Raw genomic sequence first — 2,536 nt, 5'->3', positions numbered from 1 at the left:
ATGTAACATGGGTGATAGACTTGGCAGTTTTTGGGATGGAAGCTATTAGGCCGAAATCGGGCACCGGATGTAACATGGGTGATAGACTTGGCAGTTTTTGGGATGGAAGCTATTAGGCCGAAATCGGGCACCGGATGTAACATGGGTGATAGACTTGGCAGTTTTTGGGATGGAAGCTATTAGGCCGAAATCGGGCACCGGATGTAACATGGGTGATAGACTTGGCAGTTTTGGGATGGAAGCTATTAGGCCGAAATCGGGCACCGGATGTAACATGGGTGATAGACTTGGCAGTTTTTGGGATGGAAGCTATTAGGCCGAAATCGGGCACCGGATGTAACATGGGTGATAGACTTGGCAGTTTTTGGGATGGAAGCTATTAGGCCGAAATCGGGCACCGGATGTAACATGGGTGATAGACTTGGCAGTTTTTGGGATGGAAGCTATTAGGCCGAAATCGGGCACCGGATGTAACATGGGTGATAGACTTGGCAGTTTTTGGGATGGAAGCTATTAGGCCGAAATCGGGCACCGGATGTAACATGGGTGATAGACTTGGCAGTTTTTGGGATGGAAGCTATTAGGCCGAAATCGGGCACCGGATGTAACATGGGTGATAGACTTGGCAGTTTTTGGGATGGAAGCTATTAGGCCGAAATCGGGCACCGGATGTAACATGGGTGATAGACTTGGCAGTTTTTGGGATGGAAGCTATTAGGCCGAAATCGGGCACCGGATGTAACATGGGTGATAGACTTGGCAGTTTTTGGGATGGAAGCTATTAGGCCGAAATCGGGCACCGGATGTAACATGGGTGATAGACTTGGCAGTTTTTGGGATGGAAGCTATTAGGCCGAAATCGGGCACCGGATGTAACATGGGTGATAGACTTGGCAGTTTTTGGGATGGAAGCTATTAGGCCGAAATCGGGCACCGGATGTAACATGGGTGATAGACTTGGCAGTTTTTGGGATGGAAGCTATTAGGCCGAAATCGGGCACCGGATGTAACATGGGTGATAGACTTGGCAGTTTTTGGGATGGAAGCTATTAGGCCGAAATCGGGCACCGGATGTAACATGGGTGATAGACTTGGCAGTTTTTGGGATGGAAGCTATTAGGCCGAAATCGGGCACCGGATGTAACATGGGTGATAGACTTGGCAGTTTTTGGGATGGAAGCTATTAGGCCGAAATCGGGCACCGGATGTAACATGGGTGATAGACTTGGCAGTTTTTGGGATGGAAGCTATTAGGCCGAAATCGGGCACCGGATGTAACATGGGTGATAGACTTGGCAGTTTTTGGGATGGAAGCTATTAGGCCGAAATCGGGCACCGGATGTAACATGGGTGATAGACTTGGCAGTTTTTGGGATGGAAGCTATTAGGCCGAAATCGGGCACCGGATGTAACATGGGTGATAGACTTGGCAGTTTTTGGGATGGAAGCTATTAGGCCGAAATCGGGCACCGGATGTAACATGGGTGATAGACTTGGCAGTTTTTGGGATGGAAGCTATTAGGCCGAAATCGGGCACCGGATGTAACATGGGTGATAGACTTGGCAGTTTTTGGGATGGAAGCTATTAGGCCGAAATCGGGCACCGGATGTAACATGGGTGATAGACTTGGCAGTTTTGGATGGAAGCTATTAGGCCGAAATCGGGCACCGGATGTAACATGGGTGATAGACTTGGCAGTTTTTGGGATGGAAGCTATTAGGCCGAAATCGGGCACCGGATGTAACATGGGTGATAGACTTGCAGTTTTTGGGATGGAAGCTATTAGGCCGAAATCGGGCACCGGATGTAACATGGGTGATAGACTTGGCAGTTTTTGGGATGGAAGCTATTAGGCCGAAATCGGGCACCGGATGTAACATGGGTGATAGACTTGGCAGTTTTTGGGATGGAAGCTATTAGGCCGAAATCGGGCACCGGATGTAACATGGGTGATAGACTTGGCAGTTTTTGGGATGGAAGCTATTAGGCCGAAATCGGGCACCGGATGTAACATGGGTGATAGACTTGGCAGTTTTTGGGATGGAAGCTATTAGGCCGAAATCGGGCACCGGATGTAACATGGGTGATAGACTTGGCAGTTTTTGGGATGGAAGCTATTAGGCGAAATCGGGCACCGGATGTAACATGGGTGATAGACTTGGCAGTTTTGGGATGGAAGCTATTAGGCCGAAATCGGGCACCGGATGTAACATGGGTGATAGACTTGGAAGTTTGGGATGGAAGCTATTAGGCCGAAATCGGGCAACCGGATGTAACATGGGTGATAGACTTGGCAGTTTTTGGGATGGAAGCTATTAGGCCGAAATCGGGCAACCGGATGTAAACATGGGTGATAGACTTGGCAGTTTTTGGGATGGAAGCTATTAGGCCGAAATCGCAAACCGGATGTAACATGGGTGATAGACTTGGCAGTTTTTGGGATGGAAGCTATTAGGGCCGAAATCGGGCACCCGGATGGTAAACATGGGTGATAGACTTGGAAGTTTTTTTGGGATGGAAGCTATTAGGCCAAAA

The sequence above is a fragment of the Manihot esculenta genome, unplaced genomic scaffold, assembly GCF_001659605.2.
Source record: "Manihot esculenta cultivar AM560-2 unplaced genomic scaffold, M.esculenta_v8 Scaffold65, whole genome shotgun sequence".
In the NCBI taxonomy this organism is placed as follows: domain Eukaryota; kingdom Viridiplantae; phylum Streptophyta; class Magnoliopsida; order Malpighiales; family Euphorbiaceae; genus Manihot; species Manihot esculenta.
The sequence above is the reverse complement of the archived record's forward strand: the minus strand, read 5'-3'. Positions refer to the sequence as shown.